The sequence below is a fragment of the Homalodisca vitripennis genome, chromosome X (genome assembly GCF_021130785.1).
Source record: "Homalodisca vitripennis isolate AUS2020 chromosome X, UT_GWSS_2.1, whole genome shotgun sequence".
Classification (NCBI taxonomy): Eukaryota; Metazoa; Arthropoda; class Insecta; order Hemiptera; family Cicadellidae; genus Homalodisca; species Homalodisca vitripennis.
In genome coordinates this window covers 56,895,697-56,914,305 of record NC_060215.1, presented here as the reverse complement: position 1 = coordinate 56,914,305, position 18,609 = coordinate 56,895,697, and the positions used below count along the sequence as shown (strand labels likewise).

At 34.5% G+C, this 18,609-nt stretch overlaps 1 protein-coding gene across 3 annotated transcripts in view; it reads right to left on the bottom strand.

The window, feature by feature from the left end:
- LOC124369023 (inositol-pentakisphosphate 2-kinase) overlaps nucleotides 1–18,609 on the bottom strand; it is a 171,027-nt gene that overhangs the window by 62,852 nt on the left and 89,566 nt on the right. The window lies entirely within an intron of this gene.

Genomic DNA, 18,609 nt, shown 5'->3' with positions numbered 1-18,609 from the left:
GATGTGGGCCATCTCTGTCCTTATCTGTTTCTTGCTATTACGTGATAAAAAGTAGGTTTAGATTAGGTTATCATAAATGTTACTAGTAGTACCAGTTAAATATAACTTTTACAAGCACTCACAAGAACTGAGATTGCATTTGGGTACTATTTTGAGGGATGTTTTATCTATTTTCACCAGAAGTGCAACCCTCGAAAAATTACCTAAATTCAAGCTCAGATCATGTGAGCACTCTTAAGTGTCGATTTTAACTTTTTATAATTATAATACTAGGAATGTGTAGGGTAATAACAGATTGGTCTCCTCACCAAAATCGTTATTACCCTAAACTTAAAATAAGAACCGATCGCCATAATGACATGAAATATTCACAGTGTCTGTTCTTTCAATAGGGTAGGTTTTTGGGTCCCTGCTAAGGAAAACTATTACAAAAATAGTGGCCTCCGGTTAGTACCAAAGTAACTCAAAATTTTTCGATGTAGGGAGGAAAATAAAAACCTCTAAATTACAAATATCCAGTGTGCAGAACTCTTACATAAAAAATGTAAACTTGTAACAAATTTTCCATGCTGCTAATATTGACATTACACAGTTGTTCAGAAATTGAATTTATAATAGTGACTCAGAAGCATGTATGGACATTAAAACAATATTATCTAGTAATAGTCTCAGAAGGCCGATGGCATACACGTCTGAGTTTTGTATTCTAGAAGTAATAATAATATTTTCAGTATTTTTTTTAGTACTGTAGTAAAAGTTATTTGATAATTTATACCTTATTCACAAATCTGTGGCCCCTTAAGTTTTACCACCCTCACTTGTAATCAATCATTGTTTCCAATATAGACTTTGATTTGTATTAATTCCTATTGATTTGGTACAGTTAATTTTATTAAATACATATTGTTCATAATTAACAGAAAAAAAGAAAGAGTCCAAATGTAATCTACCTTCATAGTAAAGCTGACAACTATATGTATACATATTAAAATCATTAATCCATCACATTAACCTCTCACCATAAAACTCAACCATAAAAATGGTAGTCCATGCTTACCATTTTTATACTCATTTTAAATTTTTATATTATTTTAAATGGTGTGAAAATGTGTCCATCTGATGCCTTCTGGGCTATAGTATAATAAGTGGCCACCAACACAATCGGATATGATTATCGAATGATATGGAATCATTGATATTCGTGACATCATTGCCAGCTGTGACATCATTAAGCTTATGTAGGAGAAGGCTAGTGACAACGACAGGAACAATGGCAAAGAATATGCAAATATTGGTTCAAAATGTTTTTATGAACACTGAGCAATGTTTTAAATGGCTGCATGAAAAGAAACTAAATCCAGTATCCTGTTTATAGTGAGGAGATGAAAACTAGAATTAAAGGTGGAAATCAAATAGTGTTTCACTACAAGGAAAGTCAGTGAATCACGACGTTGCCAAAAGCACTTTTGTTAATATTCTAAACTTGGTATTGATAATCATGAACTAAATTACCACATAACATAAACTCAAACAAACTAAGACATTTTAATTAATATAACATATTTAATTAATGAATTTATTTTTGATGGAATCAGGTGCATGCAGAAATATAATTTTTAGATTAGCTAAAGTAATCGTAAGTAATACGTTGCTCAAACAGACTTTAACCCATTGCGGATCGTATTGTTTTGACGTGCGGGCACGAATTAATTTACGGTCGAACGAACAGCAATGGTGCGCCACAATATCGCTCGCTATTGTATACTAGAAAATTCAGCTGTGAAGGTATTCGTTCAGATGGAACATGGGCCTGCTGGGATATCCGTAATGTAGGAACGATAACACGCGAGCAAGGTTCCGGGGTGGCAGGGATGATGTCTGAATCATAGTCTAAATAAAGCGGCTCGGGCGAAGCGATTACAACATCCGGGCCATTGTCTAGACTAAACCCGCCAACATGTACGTCTGTGTCGTTTAGTTCTTTGTCACTAACCTCAAAAGTATTATAATAACAACTGTGGAAAACACCCAATCAGAAGCACTAAAAAGCAGGTAGTAAACTCATATGAATGATTTTTCAACTTCGACGTACAACTGCGATCTGTAGGATATTTATAAAACTTTTGAAAACTCTAAACGTAGACCATTGTTAAACACTCTTAGTTGACAAGTGAAGACGATCGCCCGATCTATCAGACATTACTAGAACTATTTGGAGGGAAACTTAAAAGCAGACTGCTTTTGTGACCTGAGCTCGTCATCCGCTGCGTGACGAGCCCAGCTCGTCAGTGATCCGCAATGGGTTAAATAAAGTTAAGTTCTTTTATGTAATCTGAAACAAATACATTTCTTTTATATATAAAAGTATAACTTACTATATTAACAATTTAAAAGCCAAGACGTAATTCAGCTTGTCATCATCATTCAAAATGTATTCAAAATAAAAACGTGTTTGGAAATAAATTCAAAATTAAAATCATGTGTTTCATTATTGACTAATGGCAGCAACAATGACGTGTCTTCTTTGTTTCACACGCAGTCACGTTTATCCTTGCAAATACATAAGGTAAGTAAATGTTGATGGTTTTGTTTTGATTATATTAATTATACATTATATTTTAATTTGTAAATTATATTAATATTTATACATTAATTTCTAAGACTGAAAACTTAGCCAAACCATATTGTTCTTTGAAATATATATATTACGTTATTTTGTCAGACATTTTTCTTTCAGTCCTTTGGATGGTGATGAATATCAATGATTCCATAATATTCTATAATAATCATCAGACTGTGTTGGTGGCTGGCCGCTTATTACACTGCAGCCCAAGTGACTCTCAAGATATTTGTATTTATACAGTTGATTAGTGCTAAAGAAAAATTTTAATTGGCCTATTTTTGAGTGCCAGAATTGAAGAAAATTATGTGCAGGTGATATTCTGTGATAAAAATATAATAATGATGAAAGACTTATTTTCAATTGAAGATTATTATCTTATTGGTATTAGATTGGAGCCAAAGACAAAAAAGTCTACGAGCTCCTCACGCAGCTGCAGAATGGGGTGATCGCAAGTGGCGGAGAGAAAGAATGGGGATGGAGGGGCCCCTCCTGCCAACTACAGATAGCCGTGTATTGGAATAGTGGAATGAGCAGTCCGCGCATTCTCGCTCCGTACTCCTATGAATTTAATTTAGTTCAGTAACCTGGCAAACCTATTAAAATGTATTTTCAAACCTCTTTCCGTTTGTCCCCGTCAAACCCTTCCGTAGTCACTCAAATGTAATTGCAAGCGTTCATGCATGCAAACATTTAAACTTTTCAAAATATTCGAGACTTGTGTTCTTAGCATGTTAGTTAAATAATGATCTTCAATAAATTGTATACATCAGTGTAAATGGAATTGTATCATAAATCTGTATATTCGTAGCATTAGAGATCAGTAGGACTAAATTATTTTCATCATATGTATTACATAAATATTTCTGTAATATAAGCGTAATATTTCTTACGTAAATATAAGAGTTTAAATTGTATACCAAACATATAGGTACTCATATATGATCATAAGTTAAACTGAATTTGCCAGTTACATACTATAATATAGGCTAATTAGGAAAATTTTGTATTTATTAATGATGTCACGTGCTACGTTAGGTATTTAAGTCAGGTAGTTGTAATTGATTTTGTCATATTTCTATAATTATGTTTTTGGTTGAATATTTACTCACAAGTTTCTTTTTTAATCCCCTTAGTTTATTACAGCTATTACATAACTCTTATTACAGCTTTTGTAGCGTAATTACTAATTTACTACTAATTAAGGACTCCACACTAGGGCCTATATGTTGCTTTTGCCCTATTAATTTGAGTAGCTTTCTGATAACAAAAAATGTACCGTAGTTTTAAGCCTATATGCAAAATATGATAAAATTATGACACTTTATATTTTTTGCATCATCTCACATTTTGTCAAGTGTCTTTGGAGTTATAAATAGTCCAATATTAATATAATTAATTCGATAAAACATTAATGTAGTATACGTTCTATATAAGTAATTTTTTTATGTTTTGCAGATATGTTCGGATATAAAAAGACTCATTAATTCGTTAATAGATAATAGGAATCAGCACCGTTCCGAACTGAGGTCGCTATCAGCCGCATGTTTTGGGTTTGTCGGAACTGCTTGGCTCTGACCAGTCGACGAATTTTCTGCATTTATCAGTACTGCTCGGCTCTGCCCCCACTCTTTCTATCTGCCACTTGCGATCACCCCATTCTGCTGCTGCGTGAGGAGCTCATAGAATGTCTTAGAGTATTTTGTGGATGGCCACACAAACCCAAGTTTATTTTAATTGTTTCGTAACAACTAATATGAATATTGTGGGCTATTGGATATAAGGTACTTTTATCAGAGAAAAGTTTCTATGCGTTTATTAACTACATTTTCATGTAAACATTTGTGCAGTAAAAGGTTAATTTAGTTCAAAAGCAAAATCAACCTAGTACTCTTACTCCCTGCACCAAAATCAGCAATAAGTTTTGTAAATAAATCCTAATGAGGGCTTTTTCTGGCAAGACTCACCATTATATCAAAAGAGAGCAGTTTATTAAATAGTGCCATTTTAAAACTAACAACTGCATTTTAATTATGCATGGCACTGTGCAATTTCTTTTATATAAAAGAAGAAACCGCTTTTAAATATTGATTTTTAACGTATACTAGTTACTGTTTAATACAGATGTGTATAGTTTTGCCTATTTTATTATTATTTCTCATAATTTATTAGGTCTATTGTTTTACACAGTCTACTGTATATCATTATATAGGGCATTTTTTTAGTTTTTGGCCCTTTCCTCACTTTATTCCACAATAAAGCTATCTTATATTCACTGTTTACAGCACTTCCAATTTAAGAAATGAACAAATTTTGCAAAGTGGGATTTGTAAACAATGATCAAAGAAGAATAAAAAAATAATATTTCTAAGGCTATTTTTGTTAGTTTCATTAGGCTATTACTTATTGAGTGTTTCCATTAAACTTAGTATTGCTATGTATTTATCAGATGCTATTGCTACCTATTGCATAGAGTTAATTAGTATGGACACCAACTCTTTTTTTAGTAGATCTTTCATAATAATCTCTTTTTACTGCTATGTTATTGGTCTCCTTAAATATTTCAATGGTCTAGGCTACATTAATTTACCTTTATCTACATTGTTACTATAAGTCCAGTTTAATGTCCTCATTAATATTCTGAGTATTAATTAAAACTCTTTTTGAAATGTTTGTCATTGAAAACAAACATGAGGTCCTAGTTTCAGGCCTATTTTAAATTTGTTTATTCCTTCTTAAGTATAAACATAACCTAACTACCATGACTATTAAACTCAAGCTCTTGTAAGGCATAGTTAAAAACATGATATTGGCACCAATAGTCCCAACAGTGTTGACGATTTAAAATATTAACACAAAATATTGTTGAGAAACGAGGTAGAGAAATTTACTGTTGCTGAACTAACTGGACACACCTGACAAAATGGCCTCCCAATGAATACTTGGTTGAATTGTTATGAAACAAAGGAATCCTCACTTCTAAAAGTTATAAGAGACTTTAATAACCAAAAAGTAATTTTGATCAATACATATGTGGCCATGCAATTGGCTTTGACTTAATTTTCGCAACACAAATACGTTTCTCATATAACCAAGCGATACACTACCAACACTTCCTGATTCGCCTTTCCAATTTCAAGTTTTCCTTCTATATCGTAATATATTATAAGAATTATTCTTATTGTAGTACCACTTACTTGCAAAATCCTACGAACGAAATTCCTACAATCTTGATCTTCGTTACGAAATGCACATCCCCTTCACGTAGCACACACGGACACAACTTCTCACCCACCGCTCCAACGTTACTCCGTCCTCAACAACAACTGAACTGACGAACAACTGTGGTCTGAAAGCTCGGTGGAAGGCAAACTTTCATTGCTCCCCTCCGTTCCTCTTCCTAGTGGCGAGCCAATCTCAGGCCAGCTCTCATCCCCACCATTCCAGGTGGAGAACCAAAACATTAATCCTTTGTTGAAGAGCGAAATATAACTGGAGGGGAGCTTACAACATCAAGGGATCCAACGTTGCCAAATTTCTCCCACTATACAATTAATTATGAATTACATTAATACTTTATTATCATATTAAGCAGCACCATGTGTAAGGTGAACTACACCTGAAAATACATTTTTATGTGTGATCAGCTGACAAATTTTGTGTGGTCTATTAAGTATATATCTGCAGAAAGTTGGACGCTCGAAACTAATTGTATAGGCTAGATACTAAGTAACGAAGCAAATCAAAAGTTTTTATTTATCATCGACTACTGAACATTTATTTTTATCTACAGCTGTTCCCATAATGCGTATTACTGCGTGCAAGCTAACACAATTCAAAGAACACACACCCATAGCTATAAATATTGTATAAATACGTATAATTGTTAGAAATCACTATAGTTACTATTTAATATAGGCTATATAAAGTTGGAAATGTAGTCATATTGGATCGTAGTATGCTACTCTTGTTTCTAAAATACAATTTATAGCAACTAGTATGCTAAATGTGCACTGAAAACAACCCATTTGTAAACCATCTTCCTTTTTACCAAAACTCGTAAAGTAACCTGGTCGTCGAAAACTAATTAATTCTTTATATAAATAAGGGTATACGGCATTTTAAATTGGCTTACCGCCATGATGTATGCGTAGTGGTTTGCGTTTGCTTATGAATAAATTATATTAATAGTCATAACGTTCTAAACAATACGTAACTTACGTTAAACTGAAGTTAGTAATCAACATTTACGGTGGGGCTTATCATAAATACATACACACAATCGGGCATTGTCGCCCAACAATTAACATTTTTCCTTTCTGTCCCACAAAGTTAATTTTATAATTCATGTTAAGAGAGCTCTTGCAAGCTAAAAGGAATTTTCAGCAAAATCCTTTTAAAGCAAAGTATAATCAACATGGGAAAAGACTAATGCACTTGTATAAATCATAATTTATTTATTTATTTATATACGGAGAACTCCATTTTACAGATAAGTACAACTAAGGCTGACACAAAAAAGTGATCATAATCTAAGACAACATCAACGTTTAAAACTAATACAATATTATGGCAGCAGAACACAAAATTATGTTGATTTGAATACAATTTTTTGCTACATTTAGATATGCCACAATATATTATCTCAGTACATGATCAAAGACAGAGTTTACGCATCGATAAAGACAATATCAATAACAATATAATAGTTATATTGAAAAAAAAAACAAAAAAAAACAACAATAATAATAATATTTAAAAAAAATATTGTAATGTTGTGTATACAGTGAGATTTGTTGCTACTTTTATGAAATATCGTTTTCTATTTCATCTTCATAGGAACACAATATGAGTATTGGAGTTTTATTAGACGTTTGTAATTCCAAAGCTTTGACTTCTGTTAAAACATTAATGTTTAACGATTTAGAACTAGCCTACACGTATAAAATGATTGAAATGTGATTCTAGAGAGGACTGATGTAACGGCAGTTGAACGGAGCGGACCATGGACTGTAGGTAGACTGGAAACACGTAGAAAGCCGGTCTACAGAGCCAATGGGCGGAACAAGCGGGAGTACTAGAAGTTACCGTCGCTTCGGTCGCCACAGTTTCCAGTGTAGGCCAACAATACTCGTTCGTGCACTGACACAATGAGCTTGCTCTGCTCCACTTAGACCCACACCCGCGTAGGCCAGCTAACAGGAACAGCATTTGGTTCTACAGCATTTGGTGGTTCACTTCACTATATTTACTGTAGGGCCGTCCACCTACTAACATGAATGGCAATACCTGATGACTAGAAACCCTCGTTTGTCGTTGCTGGTCAATATATAAATATTGATATTCTATTCTTTACTTTTTCCGACTAAACATATTTTAAATTAGAATTGGCCTCCTCTTTGTGCTTGGTTAAGATAAGAACCTCTAAGTTTCATTGTTAATTCTCTTTTATGAGGACCATTAAAAAGATGTGTAACTTGACGAGAGTCTTACAATTATAAACCTTTGAGTTTAGCCCAAAATTTGCTATTAGGGGGGGGGGGGCTGGGGAGATCTTGTGATACTAATCTAAAAGTGCAGTTTTGTGCCTTAAATAGGTATACTGAGTTTGGTTGTAAGTGCAGTCGTTAACAAGTTTATATTGGGTATCTATACATTTTGTTCGCCCTGTATAACTCAGTTTCATCTTAATGATAAGTAATAATATACACTGAGGGACCTATAGAGTCTAAAGAAGGGTATATAAAAGGGGTCGGCCTCCTTCGATTACTAATTGGGACTCACATATATCTAACAAACGCAGAGAATAATTCTAATTTATGTGCATTGGGAGTGCCATCATTTTATTATTGGCTGTATAAAAACTACACTGACAAATATTTGTAGAACTTTTAATATCGCAGTACTCACGTACATAAAGCTATAGGCCTTCAATGTTTTATATAAACATAAGATAGGAGGAATCTCTTTTTACTTACGATTCGTATTAAAAAAATACGAAAAACAGAGGAACAAAAACATTTTTGTAATCACTTTCGACTTATCTATTATTGTAAAAAGGAATGCTAAAAGCCAACTAGCCAATACCAACTGAGTGAAACATCTAGTGTGCGAGTGTTAGTCTACTACCCCGGCCACCGCTTGCACACAGCGCTTATAGGAGTGGGCAACCTCCTTTATATAACCTTGGTTGTACGTACTAAAGTACAAGGCGTAACTGCGATAGCAACTCGACAGCGAGGTGAAGGATGCCCGCAACTCCCGGCCCATCATTTGGCAAACATTGCTCCAACCTTAGACGTCAACGCAACCGCATTGGCCAACTGGAGCTCTACAGTCGACGAACAAACAGCACCCGCTCTTGCGTCAATTAGAAGACGTTTTCACGTAAGAGAACGCCAGCTCTATTAACTAAATAACTCCAAGTGTAAACATTGCCAACACTCTCCCGAACTTTTTGGGCGGCCTTTTTGAGACATACTGAAATTGAATATTTAATATAGCCTCTATAATGAACGTACCTTGGGAAGGAGGGATGATAAGCATAGTTCACATCAAATCAAAAAGAAATATTTCCCCAGAAATCTCACACACAAAGGTGGTTCCGTTCAGAAATGGCGTCAATTTAAAATTAATTCAGTTCATGTTGGAAAAAACTGATCATCTGCGAGTTATTGACTTTTTATATAAAACCTGTTTGACTCTTTATTCCCCCCCCCCCTCCAAACACAAGGGGTTAAACATGGATTTAAGGAGAGATTTCAAACTATGTATACATGATTAATTGTGTTCCGAATACAAACTGTATAATTACATGAATTCCGAGCACTCTTCGCCACTTTTAAGATTAAACTACAGGTTAACTGAGACGAATCACTGAGTACATTGAGGCAAAAATATACGACTGTAGGCATTATTACTTGAGTGTTGTAGTGAGGGTTCCTCAAAACCAGCTCTCTTCCTACGATGAACTTACAAGATTACGTGCCATGTGCATGGTAGTGGGTGCCATGTTTTCTGTTTATTACGGTTACGGTTGCGAAAACCCATCGCAACCTTCGACGTGCTACTATGTCTGGCATTATCAGTCTTAATCATGTTAAGGACTTTGTACGCGACATTTTATACTAAATCAGTAACTTTTCCTACAAGGTATGTATGTGCCACAGCTTCACATGTGTCGACGTGCTATTATGTCTGGTATTATCAGTCTTAATCATGTTAAGGACTTTGTACACGACATTTTATATTAAATCAGTAACTTTTCCTACAAGGTATGTATGTGCCACAGCTTCACATGTGTCGACGTGCTGTTATGTCTGGCATTATCAGTCTTAATCATGTTAAGGACTTTGTACGCGACATTTTATATTAAATCAGTAACTTTTGCTACAAGGTATGTATGTGCCACAGCTTCACATGTGTCGACGTGCTGTTATGTCTGGCATTATCAGTCTTAATCATTCTAAGGACTTTGTACGCGACATTTTATATTAAATCAGTAACTTTTGCTACAAGGTATGTATGTGCCACAGCTTCACATGTGTAGACGTGCTGTTATGTCTGGCATTATCAGTCTTAATCATGTTAAGGACTTTGTACGCGACATTTTATATTAAATCAGTAACTTTTGCTACAAGGTATGTATGTGCCACAGCTTCACATGTGTCGACGTGCTGTTATGTCTGACATTATCAGTCTTAATCATTCTAAGGACTTTGTACGCGACATTTTATACTAAATCAGTAACTTTTCCTAGAAGGCATGTATGTGCCACAGCTTCACATGTGTACCAAAGCTAGAGAACGGATGTTAGATATAAACCATACAATTAATGTGACATCGATCTGACTGGTTTTCCAACTATATACTGCGTGCAAGTGTACACGTGTTGCCTCTAATGAGCTCTGGAAACACCATTCCAAAACCCGGGACAGCGCACCTTAGGATAATGTATGAGTTACTACATTAAAGAGGCATATACGGATACATGTTATCCCCTGCTGCCTCCCTGTAATCTTACCAATACAAGACAATGTCCAGGCTGGAGACAAGGCGCGGTGGACATATTCGAGGGATCTAATATACCCAGAAATAGAAAGGTCTCTTGTGTAGTTGGCATGTGAACTAACAAAGAGGGAAGAGGAACCTATGGAACCAGGTTCTTGTCCTCCACCGTAACTCAGAAGAGGTAGGCTTTCTCTGCTCAAAGATATATATTTATTATATATATTGACAATAGTTCAAAGCTTCAAAGCAAAAGGACCGATACATTTCTGGGAATAGCGAAGAGGATTCTGTTCACTACAGAACAATACTGTGGGACAGATGAATAAACCCGAGGTTTATAACTGTACATATATAAGAAGCCGTATGTTCTTGTACAAAGAATGAATTACAGGGTTTAAAGTGTGAAGCTGGCGAAGGCCTATCTGGTCAAGTGCCAAAGGATGAGTACAACAGCGGCAGGCAGCCCAGCCAAGCATCTTAGTCATGCTTCACCGAATACAGATAACAACCTGAGTTACTTGTCAAAAATATGTATACGAACTTTTTAAGTATTGATATGAGTCTATGTCCGTTGAACTTTTTATCTACGTTTTGAAACTATTATAGTGAAAGACTGCCCATTCTGCAAGGCATTCGTGTTTTTATTACGCATTTGCAAAAAGAGTAGTATATATTACTGTATAGTTCAAATTATTTATTTTACTTCAATACCAATTGTATAATTTGTATAATGTGTATAATTGTATAGACGACTCAAGAAATCATGAAGAATTCGTTGTTAACGTCCACAGCAAAACCGGATGTTCGAATAATACAAACTTAATGTAGAACTTCCGCCTGGGGTAAGCGAATCGTCAGAAGGAAAACTTTCCACTTACCGTGCTGAATATCCTTTTTATAGAATAGCTTACGTGTTAAAAATTGTTAGTTATACAGCCTTCTGGAACTTTTGGATTGTGACTCTATCAGTTTTTACGTTTGTTTATGGCTAATATGTTAGCAATGTGTTAAAGCTACTGTGTGCGTAAAACTCTGTGTATGCTCAATTCTGAATCTGGCTGTTTCTACAACTTGTGACGTCATCCTTTGTCCACTCTCTAGAGAGTATCACGTCACCTTTGTTCAGCGCCACGTGTTCCACCTAACCTTTCTGCACGTTCTACAAATCTGGTGTTTCTAAAATTTTTAACAATCGAAGTAAAAGCGACAATTTAAGTGTAGTCTTAGTGATTTCTTGAATAAAGCTTCTTTCTTATTTCACTGCTTTCACGTGAGAACGTCCACCATAATGATAAAGTAGGCCTATGTAATGCTTTAAATAAATATGATAATATTTAATAACGGTAATTGTTTAAAGATTCCTACAAAAAGTGACCTTTCAGAATGCTACGCTTACTGCTTAAACTATCAATTAATACATAGACTATTTAATGAGCAATAAACAGTAGTCCCTCCCAACTTGTTAATTAAGTGTGTACGCTGCTTAGGAGTGTGCGCATCACAGTCGCTCCCAGCACGTGCTGGTGGGTACCACACGTCTCCGCCACAAAGCAATATGATCATACATCTCCTTATTTTAATTCTTCACATATCTTTACTGTTCTTACTCACTTTTTACTTAAAACAGCAACTCTTTTACGTACTGGGACCTCCTTGAACACTTATTTGAAAATATAATAACATTCAGAATTCCTTCACTCATCGGTTTGCATTAAGTACCATGAATAGCGTTATGCATAAGAAACTATAACTGTGTTATAAAACTTAGTATTATAGCGTTGAACCTAATATACCTCATAATATAACAAATATACCTGATCTATAATCACAAATGAATTATATTTACAATGTTACAAATATTAAGTATGAACAGCAAAAACCTATTCCCTGACTTCTAATAATTATTATTAAAGTTACAATAAACCTTTATATTGAAGAACTCTTCAAATTAAATCTAAGAAAAATGAATAAAATTAGAGAATTACGGTCGTTAATGCATATCCTCAACTTCCGTGGCGTCCATAATATCTTAAAATGCATGTTAAACATGAAACAGTTAAATGACGGTAGTGATAAACGTGATTAAGTGGAATATTAATAAATCAATCAATGGTTGTTTATTATTAATAAGCAGAGACAAAGAAGAATAAAAATAACAGTTCACGGAACACCGCTTTGCAGTGTTCAAGTTTTATTTTAGTAAAAGCCCGTTATATTGTTACAATTATTTTGTAATGTGTCTAATGATGGCCGGAACTTGAATAAGCGTTATCAAAACCTATACACTTCGTGTCTGACCGTTTCCATAGCACATTCTCTTGAAAGATTAATATTGACAATAACCTGACGACAGATTACTATTTGCCATATTCATATAGCACAAAATGTGTACCACAACGTTTCGAGAGTTGAAATCTACCCTCCTCGTCACGTGAGAAGACAATTAGTGCATACAAGTTATAGCGTTCGGCAATGGACTGCTACTAAAATAAGAAAGAAAAAAGTCTTGTTTCTCTGTATTTCTATCTTTTCAATCCTATTATCCTTTCGAAATAAAAAATAAATAAATAAAATATCGACAAAAGTTCCCATGAGATTTAAATTCATTCATTATGGTATTTTTAGGGACATCATACACTGGGGGGAGGGGGTTAGGGGGTTCAACCCCCCCCCTCCAACAAAATGCACAATTTTTGTTAAAACATATGAAGCTTGGGTGGTCTTATAAGACAAATCGTTTCGACAGCAATTTAAAAACTAACAAAATATATTTTGATACAGGAGTCACTATGCCTCCAAATTAGATTTAGAATTGTTTGAACATGGCGTGAACAGAACGTTTATACACTTCAGAGAATTAGCAGTATCATCACTGACTGGACCTGGGGCAGAAGGATGACTCACCAGTCATCAGTCAAGAGTAGGTATCCCTCCTGACGTGTTGTTTGTGCATATATACAACTGAGTGAATGATCGTCTGTATACATTACTCATATTTCTGATGCACACATCATAAAGTATATCTGAGTAATCTAGCGTTTTGCAGTTCACCATCTTTGTATGACACACAATTTAAAAATTAACTTATTCTGTCAATCACAATAGTTTTGTAACACATTAGGACAATGTTAAAGAGAAATACGCTTCCATGATAGTTTAGTCACACAATGCTCGAGGTGTATTTCATAGTTTAGTTTTTGTTATTGTTTTCCGATCGCAACCAACTGGAAATATAAGAATTATTTACTATTTTCTTTCGTCGGTTACAAAGAAATACACAATTCTGCGTATGTAATGCAAGTTTTTTAGCAAAATTATATTTAAAATATTCAAATTATGTCGTCACAAATAAAAGTTTACTCCGATTAAAAAAACTTTTATATTATAGTGCTGCATATTCCATGTACTCTGAGGTTTAAATGTTATTAATCTAAAAAATGTAAATTGCTAGATATAAATGTATTAAATGTATTAAATGAAGTGTATATGCCCCTTAAAACAATTTATTTTGTAATTTTTACCAGTAAACTTAAATTGCGTTACGTAAAAACGAGGTTACGTTTATTGTTTTGCTTCTATTCTAAGTCTACCTCACCTTTTTCGCGATTCATAACGTCTATTAAAAGATTTATGTGAAATATGACTTAAGCGAATGACATGTTTTTCTACTTTGTAAATTAGCTTGTTTATCTTTGCTTTTCCTATTATAACCAGCAATTAACATATACATACATATATATATATATGAACCTTATATATATGGCTTTCTGTAATATATATATATATATATATATATATATATTATTTTTTATTGGGTGCCTGATGATCAAGGTTTCTCGATAAAGTTAACTCGTTATTATTTAATCCAAGACATGAACAAGGGTGCAATTATAAACCAGTACTAAAGCTTAACTAAGCTATCTATTTTGTTATTAGGCATCTCTGTGCGATTCAATGTACGTTTGTACATTGTATGGTAAGGGATAACACTTTTCATAGGAATAGCTCATGTTCACATCAAATACCAAATGCTATCAGAATAAAGAATATCCCTGAAACCGCACCAAAAAAGGGGACGTGTTCAGCAAAGGCGTAAATTCAAAATACACTCAGATCGTGTTAAAAATAATCGATAATCTGTGAGTTTTTTTAATAAAAAGAACTTGTACTGACATCTCCCGCGGCGGTACCCCTAGGCAGTGCGAATTTTAATAAGGAGTTTCAAAAACGTTGATTTGGAAGAGGATGAATTGAAATTTTAAAATGTATATAATTGATTATAATTCAATTTAGAATACATATGAATTCATTACTTCCGAGCATTATTCACTAGTTTTATGATTATGTAACTGAGATGAAACTAGGTATATAGTATAAGGTTTACAGTGGAAAAAAAACAGTACGGCGCTTCATTATTTGAATATTGTATGTAGCGCGTGTTTCTCAAGCTAGCTTCGTTCAACGCCGTAGCTGTGATGGTACAAGGATTACATGCTTACATAGCATAGTTGTTGGTAATTTATTTTTTCTCTTCATTAAATGTTCACTAAGGAAAACTCGATGTATACACCCACGTGCTACAGCTATTATTATCAGTCCTTCCAAAATGATTTGTTCGCGTGATTATTCATCGATCTAGGACATTCACTATACATTTATGTATCACAAATCGGATTCTAAGGGTGGGGGCAACCGATACAGGCGTTTCTACACACATATGATTGGGTAACATATGTAAACTGCAAAAAAATTCAGTACTTACTTAAAAAGCACACAGTTATAGACCAGATTGAGATCAGAGAGGAACAGCAACCAGTTCATATTTTACCATATCAAGAATGAAACTGTGCCAATTTGTACTTTCTGTCCGATATGTCTATACTTTCTAACTGAGAGATTGGTTGGAGCTCCAATCATTCCCACCAGTCAACGGATCTGGCGTATACATGACTTGAGTGTTTATACTCTGTTTATTACACTTGCTGGCCCCCAAAACCTCTCTGTTTTTTTAACAAGCTTAGTTAAACCTAACCTTTATCAATAAAACAATGTTTATTTCAAAACTTTGAGCAGGGCAAGATAATTCATAAGTTAAGACAAACGAGAGTAATTTTTTGAGCTATTCCCCTGATTATCAATCTTAACAGGATTTCAGACATTTTCCATCCTTGTAGCTTATAATCTTTTATCCGAAATCTTGTTTCCTTTCAAATTATTAATCGTCAACAAAGAATGTCGTAATATTTCCGGTGAAACAGTCTTGAACGCTCGAGTTAGTAAGATAGAACGAACTGTTTGTAATTCTACGAAAATCACGCAGATACAGTTTTCTGGATATAAAAGAGATTTTACTAAAACAAGAAATTGCTTGAAAATGCAAAATTTTATGACGAGAAACTTAAAATATAAAGTTATTAGAGGATTTAAAATATAACCCGACATGAAATTCTGTTAAATAGTGAGAGGTTAACAAAAAGAGGGGCGGCGAGTCCGAATATTGGACCTGGTCGTTAACCTCCCTGGTGGCTAAGAACCGGCAGGCTTTGTATGCTCACACTTCAGCTATATACTCGTATAGTGCCAGTTGTCAGGAGCAAAGGAGAGGACACGGCCATTTCTGGGAATACCAAAGACGAGACTCTCCACTAAATCACAATAGCGAAGGGCAGACGAGCAATTCCTAGATTTACAATAGTGCATATAAAAGCAATATTGTTAGTCCACCTTGGAAATTCTAGGATTGAAAGGATTTCTCTACCTTCCATGTCAGGCTGGTGAAGGCCTACCTGGGGAAGGATCAGGATATGAAAATAAGTACGGGTGGCCAAATCTTTGTCAAGACTTCATGGAAATGCACCTCAGAATCAAAATATAACGTATATGCGTTATTCATAGAAAATGTTTTATGATTATGTGATTATTAAAACACATTAGTCTTCTTATCATGTCAATTATCCCTATTAGAAGTTCAAAGATTATGCATGTCAACATTTCTTTACTATAAGTATACGGGTCTTCAACTTTCTCTTTATGTATATAAGTGAACATTTGCCATTTTGCAAAATATTTGTGTTATTATTTTGTTTTGATAAAAAGTATTGTACATTATATGTAGTTTAAAACAATTTTCTACTTTACCGCCAAGTTGAAGTCCGTATACGAGAAAGTGTCTATAACCTCTTCTCTTACAAACATATATCTAGTCAAGAAAGAAATATATCCAGTACGTTGAAAGTATCACACTGTCAACATCCACCGCGAAACCGGACCTTCAAATAGAAGGGCAATATAGAACTTCCGTCTCGCATGAGTGAGTCACAGAAAGTAAAGTTTACAGCGCTGTATTCCTTTTCATACGCGTAGCTTACGTTTTAATTAGGGCGCCTTTTGGAACTTTAGGTTGAGTCTGTTATCTATCAGGGTCGCCAAAAAGAAATAATATATTGGACAATTATTGACACTTTTAGGTGATATACAAATTACAACACTTACAGACTCAACACTCCAAGTATTGCGTAGGTGTTCTCTCAGTTATCACAGTTGTTGAAATTATCACAGATCGTTTTCTTTTGTCTCACATGCAAACAATCAACAGGCAAGCACGTAGATAAAAGTGATACTTGATACAGAAAAGAGAGTTTAAAGTCGCAAATTTATGTCTCACTGTCTCGTTGGCTGGCACATTAGTTACGTTTTTGACGGTTAATTTTAAGCGAGCAATGGTAAAATAGTGTAATTTGTAAGAACTGTTAGCATTTTGAAATCTACTTCTATTTTTGACCTCCGCCAAACTAGCTGAAATAACTTCTGGCTTAGTGAAGATTTCATTCATCGATTTCACGAACACTTGTCTTCTCATACAATGCAAGTTGGTTATGGCGTTCCGCTTTGCCACGAAGTGATTAGTTGTACCGAATTTAAAAATAAATTTAGATTTAATTTTTCGATTGCTATCAGTATAGTCCCAGATTAAATCTGAGCAGAAATAGTGAAAATTGAAGTAAATATTTCTTTATACGAGTTTAAATAAAACCTCTGTTTCTTATAGTCAGTTAAACCTACATACCTTTATTTTCCATATTTGTCCCAAATACCAAGGACCATTTGGGGGAAGTGAGAGATACTTCAATTTACAGTGTGGTTCTGATAAAAGAACGCTTTATTTTGGGATAGATAAAGGTTGTGGAAAGAACCATGTTGTTAAACACTTATTGTCACTAATGAATTGTTATCGAGTCAATGACGATACGCTAGCAGGAAGGCAACAGCTTTTACGTATCGTGTGTTTATGAAACTGGCGTGTCAATAAATACGCAAGCGATACAGGAATTTCTCGACCAGCAGCATCCAAATATCCAAGCAAGACGACGGGTCGTTATGAAGAGCTCGGTTTTGCATCGATGGAAGCGGGAGGAATTTGGAGCGTTTCCTGTAAACAGTATATCTTATTTTCATTACGACGGGTTTGTTTCTTTTATAAATAAGCAAAAATTTTTAATATTGTTTATTTAGTTTTGCGTTTTCTCATATAAATCTCTAAATGAACACAAACTCTTGCAGTCAAAGCTTAGAAGAAATTCTGAATTCTCTCGCAAACAAAAAATGGCGGCTCCAAGTTCATTGGTGAATATTGGTATTCACAACCTTAATCAATTGTGAAAATACACACTTTCATTACACTGTATAGACTACGAGCTTAAGCCAATTGTTAAAAAACAATTAACAAGGACCGACGCAGACGCAACGACTAAGAGCACAAATGGAACAATCCAGAAAACAAAAAGCCTTTACTCATAAACATTCAATGTCAATCGCCAATTAAGCTACTGGATGTTAGCTTTCAAAGTACGCATTGATACTTGCATTTACTCGTATTTATCACACTTGCACAAGCGATGTACTGAAATCTTGTAGTTCTTTAAAACAGTAAGTAGCTGATCGAAAACCATATAAACGCTACCCATTTCGTTATAGTAATC